Genomic DNA, 14538 nt, shown 5'->3' on the forward strand with positions numbered 1-14538 from the left:
AATCCAGCTGGTTCCAGAAATGCCACATGTCAGCCCAGGAAGCACGTCCCTAAATAAATATGGTTTTTTAATAACTTTCAGCCTCAGCAGGTTACTGGTGGGGGATTGATATATTACTATGCCCCTGTAGCTGAGGAGTTTTCAGTTAACACATGTACGTCAACAGAAAGAGTAGCAACTATGAACTATACATGATGGGGGGTGAATGGAGGATGATGTGGGATAACAATGAGTTGACAAAATGAGGATACTATGGGAGAGTTTTGAAATGGGCATTCACAGACCTTAGCTTACTGCCAGGTCTGTTTGTTGCCTTTCCTCACCCTGCCCCAAGTCTTTTCCTTGCAGGATCCTGCCCAGCCAAGCCAAGTTCAAGGGCAACTGCTTAACCGTGCAAAAGAAAGGGAAAGAAGTGGAGGAAGAGTTTGAGTATGTTTGATCCTGCCAAAAGGACAAGCTGTGTTCTGGAAAAAAAGAGGTTCAGGATCACCAGCTAAAGCAAGAGGAGGAGGAGATGCCTTCCTCATCCTTTTGGCGCGCAGGCTGCCTTAGTGCTTTCCTCCCTGCCTTTGCATAATGGCACCGGAAGCCTGTAATGTATTTATCACTGTTGGAAATGCTGAGCCTGAACATGGGAGACGTGTGGTACAATGGAGATACTACAGAGCAGAAGCTGTGAATGCTGACACTGAGAGAGCTGCCAAAGCTTGCCATGAATAATGTAAGAATAGCTCCAGTCCTTTTCCTGCCCACGCGGGGAGGTTTGAATGAATTCATCGCTAATGCGCTCTCTGAGAATGCACGCTGCCAACTGTATTTTCATGGGGTAGAGTGGGAAAACTTAAAATCAGCCATCAAAGTTAAACTGCTTCCCATTTCCCTGTAAGATGGTTACTGCTGAGCATAAATATGCATACGATGAAAACGGCCCTTTTTTTCTGGACGGAATGACTGCAGGTGACTTACAATCAGCGCTGGGTGCTGATACTGCAGTGAGAACTTCCTCTACATCCCCCCCACTGGCACAGCTCAATAGAGACAGCATTCCAACCCACTCTTGCAAACAAATGGCTGTGGCTCCATGAGCAGCACTTCTGCCGGTGCACAGCGAGTGCAGCAGCGCACCGACTATTGTCTCTACCCTGCTTTACCGGAGGGGAAAGACGTGGCAAATGGCACAACATGGAGAAATCAAGTAAGGCTAAGGAAGGTAGCCCATCGTCGGTGGCTACCATCGTCGATGACTTTGGCAGAATAATGTTTGGGTTAATTGCTGTCGTGATAACCAGCCAACTGCTCCCAAAGTGAAGTACGCACGTTCTGGCCATGCGGGGGATGCGCTGTATCAATGCAGTGAAACTCTGCCATGCTGCCTGCAGGGGGATGCTGCAATGGAACGTTTAGGGAGGATTAAGACAGGAGGAAAAAGGTGGTGCTCTTCCTCACGGTTCCATGGATTCATTAGAAACTCTTATTTCTCAGGGTTTATTAGCCGGGTTACCCATACAAATTGAGGAGGATTTGACAAAATTCAGCTCATTGTTCCTCTCACTGACTAAACACTGTAGGAAATCCTGATCGGTTCACACAGTTTAAACCAAATCAGGGTTGAAGTGGTGCATTGATTTATTAATGATATGTGATGAAATGGCAATCATTGAACAATACAGTCAGGATCGATATCAGCAATACAACAGATAAACTCAATACCACCCACTTATAAAGAGGTAACATGCAACTACAAATTTCTAAACCCTCTCTGTTACTGATCCCAACATGTGCTACTTACGCACACAGGTTTGTGTGCCCCCACACATCCCCCTCCCTGGTCGGGGCAGGTCACAGACATCCCTCCCAGGCCATGGGGGTCACAGACACCCTTCCTTGTCTGGGCGTGTGGGACCTCCTGCCTGCAGACCCCCTACTGTGGGAGGTGTGGGTGCTCCAGCTCTGTGCAGTCCTGCCCTGTCCCACACCTCTGCCACCCTAGGCGTGGGTGAGTACCCTACCTTGGGAAGTGACCCCCCTGCACCCAGGATGTAGGTTCCTTTGCTGCACCCACTCTACAGAAGACACTTCAAGATCTCCAGCGTATCTCCTTTTCCAACATCCACTTTGCAGTGTAAGCCTGTGATGGTAGAGGTAAGGTCACTCTTTTGCATGGCATCATGCAAAATTATTTCCCAATTAGCACAAGTACATTACTATTAAGAAAGTCCAGGAACACTTTGGGTTTGGGCTCTTGAGCGTTGCAATAGAAGTGGGAGGATTTACCAAATGATCTGCCAAGGAATAACTCCAAGGGCTGCTTTGTACACATGCAACAACCCCTCCCAGCCTTAGAGGGAAAAACTTCTCCCTGCTGTCCAGTCTCGGTGGTTGTTTTCTTTTGTTTTGGTCCTACCCTTAAACTAGCCTCTCTTTCCATGAAACGTGTGTCACACAAACATCCTGCTAAAGTGAAAAACGTATCTCTACCTGAACTTCAAATCCTGTTATTGCAATATAACAACTTGGAAGGAGTTTCCTCATCAAGAACATAGTGTAGGGCAATAGATAGGCATGTGGCAGCATGTGTTGCGACTGTTTTGCTGAGTGTTGGTATAACGGGCTTTTGTGAAAAGTCGTCTTTTTAATGCTTTGTAACAGTCTTAACAAAGTATTAGAGTCTTACTCTGAGGGGGTAAAGAAGCAAAGAGCCCTCACCTACCCATGGAGGTGAGAACATTGTGGTTTGAGAGACTGTGAAGTGATCTGACCCATATAAATAAAATACCTTTCATCATTCTGTCATCTTTAGGGTTCCCTCCTTTCTGCTAATAAGTGCATTTTCAGATCCTGACTTATGGATTACCAATTTTTGAGCTCTGAAACCAAGATGTATTTTAACAGGTTTTAAGCTATGATATCTGATTCTTCAGGGGGCCCAGAGTCAGAAAGTCAAACAAACCAGAGCACAGTCCTTTCTGCAAAGACCTTGGGTTGTGGTTAATGGAAACAGCAGAGTTTGCAATACATATGTGCTGTCTTGGCCAAGTTCTACATCTTGTTCAAGTCAGTGGTGATGGAGAAAAAATCATCTGATCTCTAGAAAGTTTCAGCTCTACTCATTTGTTTTTTTGAAACACTTGCAGAATTTAACTTGGCATTGTTTAGTATCAAGGTCTTATTCCTTGAATGAAGAATAAGAGACAGTGAATTTTGGAATGAAACTAAATTTTAAAGCATGATAACTCTTTCTGGAATAAAAGCTTGAGTAAGCACCCCCTTTTCCATGAGCCTTGGGTGGCTGGGAAACAACTTCTGCTCTAACATTTTTCAGAAGAGAGGAAGTCAAGGAAGACTGATGTCTACTTCTGTATGCAGACCGCATTTTAAAAGAACAGGTAATTTGTTAAATTTAAATTATCCTGGTTTCAGCTGGGATAGAGTTAATTTTCTTCCTAGTAGCTGCTGTTTTGGATTTAGTATGAGAAGAATTTTGATAACATATATTGTTTTAGTTGTTGCTTATATTAAGTCAAGGACTTTTTCAGCTTCCCCTAGAGCCTGAGAGGGAACACAGACAGGACAAGCTGGCCAAAAGTATATTCCATACTATGGACATCGTGCTCAGTATATAACTGGGAGTTGGCCAGGTGGGCAGGAATCCACAATCGCTGCTGGAGACGGGCTGGACAATTGATCATCAAGTCACTTATTTTGTATATTTTACCATTATTATTTTTTTTTCTCTTCCTTTACTGTTCTATTAAACTGTCTTTATCTCAACCCACGAGTTTTATTTTCTTTTTTCTCCCTCTTTTCCCTGCCCTACTGGGGGGTGTGCGGGGGTGAATGGCTGCGTGGTCCTAGTTGCCAGCTGGGGATAAACCATGACATAAATTTAATTTTAAATTTGTAATTCATTAAATGCTGGGTTTGATCCCAAGAAGGCAGGGGAGAGAAAAGTAATTCTGTTTGTCTTTTTTATTTCAGCTCCTGTGGGCTAATTGCATTGGAGGGTCTGAAGTAATTCAAGTAGTACCAGGAGCACAGTGGGTGAAGAGCATCATATTTCACAGACGAGAAGGAAGAAATTTACCCTAGGCTTGAGCCTTGGGGGTGGAAAACCAGGAGAAGCACACAGCCACCATTCCACCGTAAACCCCCTGACTCATTTCTGTGCAGTGGTAGATGTTACTGCTTTTACGAAGATACTAAAATTGAAAATGTCTTTCCTTGTGTTTAGAAGAGCGTACTTGTTCTCTAATTCAAATGAACTAAAGCAAACATAAAATATGTTTCAATGAAGAGCTGAATCAGCCGTGCTATTAAACCGTTTGAGATTTGTACCTAGTCCTAGCCTGGGACTTAAGTGAATAATGTGGTCCAAAGGAGCTGTTAATCTGAAGCCAAAGCGTGTAGAGATGAAGCATTGCTTTACTTTTTAAGAAAAAGGTGCTATATTATAAAAGATTTGTCGACACTTATTTGAATACTTTTGTAAAATATTCTGTAAAGGCTGAAAGTGGCTGCCTGAGAACATGTAGTGTCCTGGTATCAGATGGTGCTAGATTTATGATTAAACCAAGGTATAATAACATAAGGAAAATACCAAACAATTTTTAAAGCAGAGTGCTTTTTTTAAAAATACTGCTGCTTTCTTTTTATTCCACTGGGACCAGCAAAAACACATTAAATATACTCACTGCTTGGAAGCCAGCAGCTCTAACTGTCCTAAAAGATAATAAACGTGATTTAAAATCCCATGCCTTGTTTCTGCACCAAAATTTGGTCAACTGTACTTGATCAAGATTTCTGTCATCTCAATGTGTAAATGACTGTTTAATCGGAAACAATTTTAAAAAGGGGTTTGGTTCAAAATTCAGATCACCTTTGGGATCTCCCATGGAATAAATACACACCATGACAGCGGAGTTTACTGGGCAGGTAGCAAAGCTTTGTAGTTTCTTTCTGTATCAAATGCGCTTTATGTGACCTCTTTAAAATGAAGCTGGCCCTGACCCCAAACATGATCTGAGAGTCTCCGACATCTTTACTTTGAGCTTAAGCTTCTTGTAAGTCCTCCTCATAGTTCTTGCTAGGGCAGCTAACATCTGTCTGTATTAGTTCTATACATCTTCTATAGACTGAAGTGCCACCAAGCAAGAAAAACAACTTTGTGCTTTATCACTTGCACTGCTCTCCACTAGGAAGCCCTTGAGTGATGCTTGGCTTTTGGGTATGGTTGAAAGGAAAGGAGTTCAGAACGAGTTTGTGAGGCATATGAAGGGATGCTCTTGTGACTTCTCAGTCTGCTGATGTTAACCTCAGGCAACTTGCTAGACTAACACCTTGATCGATAGATGGGAGCCCTGGAAATTGCAGGGCTGCTATTTATTCCAAAATTCAAACTGGAATTTCTAGTTAAAGGATTTCTAGGATGGACCCACGTGTAATTTAAAGTGAGAAGGCTGGTGACTGTAGACAGTCTGATGGTACACAGCTGATGAATGACCCAGCAAGCATACTGCGGTCTTTTTATTTATAAAGTAAACTCAGTAGTCTACCTTCTGATCACATAAAGAGCAGCCCTATCCCTCAGCATCGTACTGCCTGATCACACACTTAACTGAAGGAAAGAGCTGATAGAAGTCCTTGTCTCCCAATGATCCAAATATCCTGTTTCTCAAATGTTCCAAATGCCTGCCTTCCTCCAGGGCTTCAGTAATACTGGGATTTATTTGCAAACAGAATCCTAGTAATAAGCCTTACCACCAAATGCTATTTGCAGCAAAGCAAATATCTGTAATAAAATGTAGAGAACTAACCAAATTCTAAAAATAGCTACTTTATGGAGTTCAGGTTTATCTAGTGATGTAAATCAATTTAATTTAGTAGGATTATGTGGCAGAAGTGTAGCCTAATACATCTAGGCTTACCAAATGATGATACTTACCAAAGACCTAATCTTTTGTTAATTTTCCTGATGTGTATTAATGAATTCTGTATTTATGTCAGCTATTTCTGGTATACTTTCTATGTAGCATACTGCATGATTAAAAACTCAGCCTTTCTCTTGAGCTAGCTTATATTTCTGGTGATGAAACAGCATTACACCAGCAGCAATATAGCTAGATAGGGACATATATCTCTAAATATTGAAAAGTGAAAAGTATTATTCACAGCAAAGAAAAGCCTTTGTTTATGGTCTTTCTTTATCAAAAACAATTACGAGTGTTTGCTTTATTGATGCTTTCCTGAGAGAGAGAAAGAGAACGATCTGAAAGGGCATGTCTAGAGAGCTGAGCGATGTTCCGTGACAGCAGGTACTCAAGGGATCCCTGCAAAGGAGCGTTGCCCATGCCAGAATCATCCTTCTGGCTGATTCCACCCCTTTGCTACAAAACCTATGTGGCATTTCCAGAAACTGCGAATCGCATGTGTCAGCCTGAGTGTTCGTGTCCCAGATCAGTGATGAAAGGCTAGCTGCGTGTGCCAGGAAATGGAAATCTTCTATTATCCGTCTCAGCTGAAGAAGTTGTTTTGGTGCCTCTTAAAAGGAATCGTTGAGTTCTGCCCAGGTTGAAAAGTAGCTTACAAAGCGGCTGGATGCGGTGGCTGAGCAAGAGGAGGAATAATGTGCTTCCCCAAAGGGATGCGAGCACCACGGTAACCCGTACAGAAAGCTGTAACAAGATTTTAGAAAAGTGATGTTTCTTTTGATTAAGAGACAAATCTGAAGGTTCTGAGGCTGGAGAGGGACTGAATAGACACGATTTTTGTCTGTTCTAGTTATGAGAAACAACTTAATCTAATGTCATGGGTAAAGCTGACAGGGATCCAGGACTCCTGTGGTTATAAATCTGACTCCACCTCTGAGCCGGTCAACTCAGGTAGTTTTTTGACTCTGCCAGATAATGTTAAGCTTGAATTAGGAACAGCAGTATAGACAGGGCTCAGACACAAATGCGTTCATAGTGATTAAATAGCCCATCATTTGCAGTCTCTTGGTTGTCCTTTGGCAGCTATTCACTCTGGAGTCTGTCAGCCAAGATGAATTCCCACCGTGAGATACCTCAGTGGCTTCCAGGTGCTAGCTGTAATGGTGAGGCCCACCTCTACCCTTAATGGGTCAGAGAGTACTCGGGGATGTGGTGGTGGACCCCAGGAGAAAACTTACTCTTCCCAGGTTGGTGTGCAACCTGCTCCCTGCTCTTCATCCCTTCTGCCTGCCCATGAGCAGAGTGAAGCTTTCAAGGTGAGATGAAGCCCATGGAGCAGTCCTCCCCTCTTGCACCAGGATGGGATCTTGGGGTACATCCCAAGGCAGTGCTGCCTTCAAGACGTCAGCCTGGAGTTACCATACAGGAGAGGGCATGCCTTTGTTGGGTTTGGCTGCTCTAAGGTGTTTTTTCAGTCCTGAAGAGCAGCATGGATGGACTGTTAAATGCCAACTCCACCTGCCATGCCTAGCAGAGCACTCTAGTCCTGTCTGCATCACCAGAGCTGACTGCAAGGGCCAGCTGAAGGTCTGGCAGCCTGGCACTGCCGGTAGAAAGATAGTTGTTATCTATCAGTGGTACAAGTAGACACTTGCCTCCTGCATGGGATGCAACAGCCTCACACCGTGGAATCACTGAATCATAGAATGGTTTGAGTTGGAAGGGACCTTAAAGATCATCTAGTTCCAACCCCCCTGCCATGGGCAGGGACACCTCCCACTAGACCAGGCTGCTCAAAGCCCCATCTAACCATTCTTGCAGAACGACAATGGGATGATACATCAGCTCTGCTTTCCCTGGCTTTTCGCTTCAGTGTCACTTGGGCTGGTGGGATTATTCAGTAGCTGCATGGCAACGTTTGCCCTACTCACTGGGTCTTAAGAGGATGACACTTTCTAGGTGGCTAGATACTGGTTGACACATTGCCCTGTGCTACTTGGTTAGGTTTTTATTCTGCAGTGATATGGGCAATAATCAGCAATACAGTTGCTTTACAGCTTTAATTTTTCCCCACTTATCTTCTCCCAGCAAAACAATTTGCACATCTTTGCTCAGCTGATTTCCCAAACTTGCCCGAGAGCCTTATCTGTGTTAAGTCAATACATAACCGTATGGCAATTTAAACAGAAAGCCACTTTCTTTGCTGTTTAATTTGAGGAAGGGGAAAGGAGGGTTAATAGGTAATTTACAGGACTCAGATTGGATGGCGAATCAATTCTTGATATAACTCCATGGTTCGGCAGCCATGGATGAATTCTGCCTAGTGACAGGCAAAAATGTTGATAAAGCTGGAAAACCAGTGGGAGCTTCTGGTGGGTTTCAAGGCGTGGGGAGAAATTAGTGTCCAGTTGCTAGGTGATACGCATTTAGCAGACCACTCTTCTGAAAAGATGAGTGCGGTTTTCTTCTTTTGTTTTAGCAAATACAATTACATCTAGCAACTCACACACATGCACGTACACACAGCTCTTTCTCTTCTTGTGTTTCTCCTGATCGATGGATTGATTTATTTTTTTTTTTTTATAACCCATGCATCTCTTTCTGTGCTATTCTCTACAGTTAATGAAATCTAAACAAGGACCTTGTAGCAGCTGAAGAGGAAGTTTCGTGTAAGCTATGGAGACTAGGTCACAAAATAAGCCATACTCTCCCCACTGAGCCAGGCTCTGAAGAAGCAGAAACTGGCCTCTCTGATATTCTTTCTCAAGATGCAGGAATGCACAACGCTATTAATTTGATTTCAGCTGGAGTTTAATTGGCATTATTCCTGTTGTTGGAAATCACAGCCAATCTTCAGCACTATATGTTACATTTACACTTCCTATATGTGCTTCTACTTCCCTTACTTGCAGGCAGGACTGAACATCAGTCCTGAGTTGTTTGAGCTGCTGCCAATAATAGGTTAAGCCCTGTATTATTTCACTGAGTGGCCATTTAACTTTTAGAGCACCCTAAATCTATTCATTTGTTCATTTATTAAGTAACGTCTTAACTGTGGGGTGGTTCAGCATTGACTTCATTAGTGTAGTTGTAATAATTCAAAACTTTTGATAGGGAGAAAGAAGTATGAACAAAACCTAGGCATATGCTCCAGTCTCTTATCAGCATGCTTGGCTTTCTCCGTGTGGTCACGGGACACAGTGCACTGTGTCTGTCTCTTCCCAAGGGTTTGCTTTGGGAGACAACGTCTGTAAGGGTTGCTTTTGGCAGAAAACTCCAGACGTCTCCTGGATTCGCCTGGGAATTAACCCAGAAGCGGAATGAATCTGCACAGTTCCTGAAAAGCAGTTGTTTTCCTCTCTCGGATGGTTATTCATCATTTCAGGCTTTCTAGGTTGGGTGGTGTTTATTGGAATCTCAGCTTCACTAACCAGGTCTGGCTCTGTCCTGCAAGCCCCTCAAAGTTAAGATTGAGCTATCAATTTGTTAGGAGCGCTGTGCTGCCCGCCCTCCTGCACAGCAGAGCAGCAGCAGTGTGGGAGAGCCGGGGGCTCAGGGGCGCAGCACAGCCACCAGCGGCCACCAATGGACTGTGTAAGGCCGCACGATGTCTTGCTATCTTTGCTCATGCTGAATTACATGCTCTTCAAATGCCCTGTCCTGTACCAACAGTGCCTGCTTTCCCTGGCATTGTTACTTCTACATCTGGGTTTCCTTAGGTTCTCTTGGTTTTAATTCCTTAAGGAATGAGATACCGAACTTTTTTAAAAAAGGTATCCCACAGCAAAAGTTCGGAAGATGGCTGGGACATGCTTGTGTCCAGCAATGCATGCTATTTGTCTACCAGGTCAGGCAACTATGGTTTTGGCAGAGCTTCTCTGGCACCTTCTTGAGATTTAATCCAAAAGCAGCATTTGACTTTCTAAACCACCAAACTTCATTATCTGTTCTTACAAAAGGGCATTTTTTTCCTGTGCATGCTCATAGTTTAATGCAGAAAAGCTAAAGTGACAAAGAGCAGCAATATGCTGAGACCTCTCCTTAGGATAGAATATGACTCAAAATTATTTTTGTTTTTTGAAAGTACAAGTGTGCCTTGATATCGCTCAGATATTGAACCCACTCCTGGCTTTTTATTCTGGAGTTCACCCCCACAAATAACCTCCTTCTTTTTCAGGCTAAGGTTCACAACATCACTGGAAACATCCCACTAACATGGTAGAGCACTATCCATCAGAACCGAAAAGTGGTGTGTCACTTCTCGTACAGCGGCTGTGGCAAACTGCCTTGATGATGCGTATGGTTGCCGATGGTATGCAAACATCCCTGCAACATGGCCTGCTGACCCACCTCAAGATGGTTGGTGGTTGCTCTGGAGCCAGAAGCTCAGATGGCTGTGGAGCACGTTGCTTTTACCTGCTCTAATGGGGAGTAATGGGGTGGGCTAAATGTCTATGGATGAAGGAGGCAGAGGGACAGCCTGGGAGGGACTCTCTCCTCTTGCTGTACCCTTTGCTCTAACCCCTTCTTTAATGGCAGGAGCAAAAATGGCTTTTCAATTGGAAGTAGGAGTAACCTTTGCTGCACATCTCCATCACATGCACCACTCTGCTTCCCCAGCAGCTGCAAGCTCCTTTGGCCTCTCTCTTGCCCCTCTCCCAGCCTTGTCCCAGGTCTCTCCACAGGTCAGCAGCTGCTTTAATGACTCCAGCACTGCAATAAGGTAAAATCTCACCCAAATAAGGGACCCAGCTGCTGCCTTAGGAGGGATGAAGGCAGGGAGGATACATATACGTTCTGTTTGGAATGTATTTGCTAATATCCCAGACTTACAGCCTAATACTTTTTAGGAAGACCTTAGGAAGCTGTCATTACCATGTGGACAGGGAAGCCATCAGTGTTCCCGGCCTCCATCATATACCCTGTGTTCCTATTCCCAGCTGCACTGGACAGTCAGGTCCTAGAAGCGCTCCAGAGCTGCGTGCTGGGACCAGGCAGTGCACACACCACCCTAAACCAGCCCAGCATCCCACACCCAGCGAGGCAGATGTGCAGCCTGACTCACATTTGCTTGCCCATGCTCCGGAGGATCAACAGAAAAAACGCTCCTCTTAGGAAAGGCTGAAGGGGACATTTTCATAAAAGTCAGCTCATTTAAATGGTGTTACTCCAGGAAACCTACAAGTCAGGTTTGTATAATTTCAACATTCCATCATGTCTGATAGCATCTTTTCTCCCTGCAGTCCTCAGGCTCGTAGGCTATGTCTGTTTTCTGAACAGAGCTGTCTGGATCCATTCAGTAGCCCTCCACACCGTGACCAGGGACATTTTGGCAATGGTCCTTCACGTGTATTATCCCCTGAGTCATGACTGGGCATGAGCCAGGAAAGTGCCCATTGACATGGCCAAAACCGGTGCCGGGGAACGTGCCAAGAGTTAAGGAGTATGGACAGCTGTGGGAGAGTACCCGGTGCAAGCCCAGCCCAAGTTCTCCTCTAGTTTTAGGTGTTAGTCTAGGTGCTCCTTCTTTGCAGTTATCATGGCTTCCAGACAGAGCTGTCTGAAATTTCTTGTAAAGAAAGCTTTCCTAATTAAAATATCCCACATCTTTTCATTTTTCTTTTTTCTTTTTCCTTTTTTCCTTTTTTCCTTTTTCTTTTTTCTTTTTTTCTTGTTTCTTTTTTCTTTTTCTTTCCCCGCACTGGAAGATCCTAATTCAGGTAAAAATATTTAGATTTTCTACGAAAAATTTTAAAAACAGTGGCTTTGAATATTTCCAATATTTCCAATGCTGAAAAACAGCATTGAATATTTCCAGCACAGGAGACAAAAAAGAAAAGAAGGCCCTATAGTTAATTTTTTTTTCCCTATTTGGATTCATTCTTAACTTCCTGAAGAAAAAAGTGATGCTTCATTTGACATTTTTCATTTTACATTTCCACTGAGAGAACCTCAGTTTTCCAAATAGCTTTGGCTTTTCTTCTGAGAAATTGTCAGATGTAACTTACAACTTACATTAAACTCTCATCTTCAACAGACATGATATAAGCTCCTTTAGCTGTGAAAGAGGAATTGGTTTTGCTTGAATTACAAATATATTAGAAACACTTCTCTCTTCCTTGTGAATCAAGTACTTCATTTCTTATTCAGGAAAAAAATACGCTGCTTGTATAACAGAGGCAGGGCTGGCATAGTAACATCATTATTTAGACTTGAGATCACCAAATGGGATCAATTTTAAGTAATCAATGTCCGGAGCTGATAACCCCAGCAGCTATCCAAACTGCTTCTAACGGCTTATGAATTCAGAATTTTTTATCGTTTCTCGTGCAAAAAGTATGTGACTGTTTCAGCCCAAAGACTTATTTCCCTGAATGTCCTGGTTGTAGCAAAACCAACAGACCTTTAGTATGAATTCTGTGTGCCGTGGGTCACCCTGTGCCTTTGATGAATATGGCCAAGTCCTCTGGCTTCGCTTCATTTGCAGTAGAGATTCTCAGTACCCGCTGTTCTCTTTCCACTCCAGCTGAAGCTGTAATCAGTGGTTGTGGAGACCAAGACTTTTATTAGTGTAAATTAGACTGGCTTGTTGCTCTGATTTTTTTTTTTTTCTTTTTTTTTGTCAAGGGATTGACAAACTTTTCCTCAATTCCCTTTTCCACTAAATGAGCTCAAAGGAGCAGGAAAAAAACCCAAAGGCATGGAGACCAGCCACAGTCCTGGGACTATTGTTTCCATGCAGATACACTGGGATCTAGAAATGCCAGTCTATCAACACCAGGAATGTTTTAACCATCTAGCATGCTGGAACCAGTTTCAGCCTCCTGTAATTCCCTCTGCTTAAGTGGAATTACTCCAGGGGTAAATGCAGCTCCTGATGCTATGCGCAAAACAAGCTGGCTGGGTTCTAATGTGTACAGAGTCTGGAAAAAATAATAAAGAAAAAGACCTTAGAGGAAGATGACGTATATTGTGGCAGCTACTCTGGCTCAGGAAAAATACCCTAATTTATCAAAATTAATGAGTTTATTTAAGATTACTGTACCCTAAAATTCTAGAATGAGAATTACCCAATCATTTTTTTTTTAAATAACAAGGCCACTGATTTATGGAAAAGTTTATGTGGCCTGTAAGACCACAGTTCCCTTCTGGAAGGAGGAGAGAGGTTGTAGATATAAGGCTAACATGCATAATTAAAAAAAGAAAATATCCAATAGCATAAAAAAGCATGCCTTCAGGAAGGGGAAGGGGTGCTTTGAGCATGGGACATTTGTGGGATGGGCAATAAAAGGGAAATTAAAAGTCTGTCGCAGCAGAGGCACTGCTCTCCTACTTGCCCAAGAGGAAATGGCAGGTTTTCTGAGATAGGTTTGTATTTAGACACTAAACAAGCTGAAAAAGACCCTGTGAGCAGTCTCTGGTCTACTGGGTCATCCTCTCCTGATGGAAATGCACGTCTCTGCTGGTGGCACCCCAAGACAGAAGGCAGTGCTGACTTCCCAGAGGGGCTGTGGAAAGGCAGTGGCTTTGCCTTGAAGCCTGGGCTTGGCAGGACCTCTGGTGGAGCTTTCAAAGCCATCCCCCCTTCCCTGCTGGCACTGGAAGGGGTTGTCCTCCAACAATGGTGATTACACAGGCTCCACAGTGATCAAAGGGCATTCAGGGATAAGTTCCTGGAAAAGCAGGAATTATGGACACCTTCAACCCACCACAGCAACAACTCATACCCAACACCATCTGCGGGCAGATTTTCCGCTGTTGGGGATCTTATGATAGCTTATGCCTGCAGCATTACATCACTGCGCTGGATCCGGCCTGGGGCCAAAGCATTCATGGTTTAATGTAATGAGACATTACCCTTTTGGCTACAGCAGAGCGATGACCTTGAATGATGGCAGGAGCACTAATCTGCAGAGCGTTTATGTGTAGTTCTAAATGAGATTAACATTTGCTGTGTATTCGGTTGTTTGGTAATGATCTGTCATTTCACTTTCCAAAAGGGAGCAGCAATGGCCAGGGTGATTTTCTAAAGACCGTGCAAAGTGCTAAACCCAGAGATGGTGCAGGATACCTGCAGAGAACCCGCCGCCCCAGGAACACTGTACTTCTCTTTTGCGTCAAATCCCCCGGCCCCTGAGTTTTGAAAGCAGGCTTCAAAATTTTTGGTGTATCACAAAGACGGCAGTCCCAGTTCACAATAGACACCACTCGCAGCGTAGAATATCTGGTCAGTCTGCCATCAGTAATAACTGTCATCTTGGTTGCGACCAGCAGCGGTTGTGCTCAATTGTTGAGGTTACAAAACCTTCTGCTTACTCTTGTCTCTTGAGAAATTTTTTCTTTCAAATAAAATCTACTTGGTGGTGCTCTGGCCATAGCTGGAGGATTGCCTTACCAATGGCCAGAACAGGAGGGTGTCTGACCTGCTAGTTTCGCTGCGCATTGCTCAGTTCTCAAGACTTAAATGACTAATAATTGTGTTTTGCTACTTACAAAGTGATGTGCTATACCCCTGCATGCAACAGTATGTCAGAATGAAAAGACACCCAAATAGCTGGTGTCCATTAACAGTAAAAGGCCATGTATAGCAATCCCATAAGTGATATTTGCA

This window comes from Larus michahellis, chromosome 2, assembly GCF_964199755.1.
Source record: "Larus michahellis chromosome 2, bLarMic1.1, whole genome shotgun sequence".
Classification (NCBI taxonomy): Eukaryota; Metazoa; Chordata; class Aves; order Charadriiformes; family Laridae; genus Larus; species Larus michahellis.